The sequence below is a fragment of the Nematostella vectensis genome, chromosome 2 (assembly GCF_932526225.1).
Source record: "Nematostella vectensis chromosome 2, jaNemVect1.1, whole genome shotgun sequence".
NCBI lineage: Eukaryota > Metazoa > Cnidaria > Anthozoa > Actiniaria > Edwardsiidae > Nematostella > Nematostella vectensis.
Window position 1 is genome coordinate 1,151,555 of NC_064035.1, and position 380 is coordinate 1,151,934.

Sequence of the window (380 nt, forward strand, 5' to 3'; positions counted from 1 at the left end):
TCACACACAGCGCTCGAGATGATCAATCAACGTATTCAAGAACTGCCCTTTCACACACAGCGTTCGAGATGACCAATCAACGTATTCAAGAACTGCCCTTTCACACACAGCGCTCGAGATGATCAATCAACGTATTCAAGAACTGCCCTTTCACACAGCGCTCGAGATGACCAATCAACGTATTCAAGAACTGCCCTTTCACACAGCGCCCGAGATGATCAGCCTGCTTATATTAAATTGAAGATTTTTGCTAAAATAACTTGGGGGATATAATCTCTAAGATTCCCTATATTTTCTTGTAATCTATTATTTCATCAGCTGTCGTCGAGGTTGGGTTCAGAGAGAGGGGGAACTCAAAAAGAAAATAACATTGTTTTCCA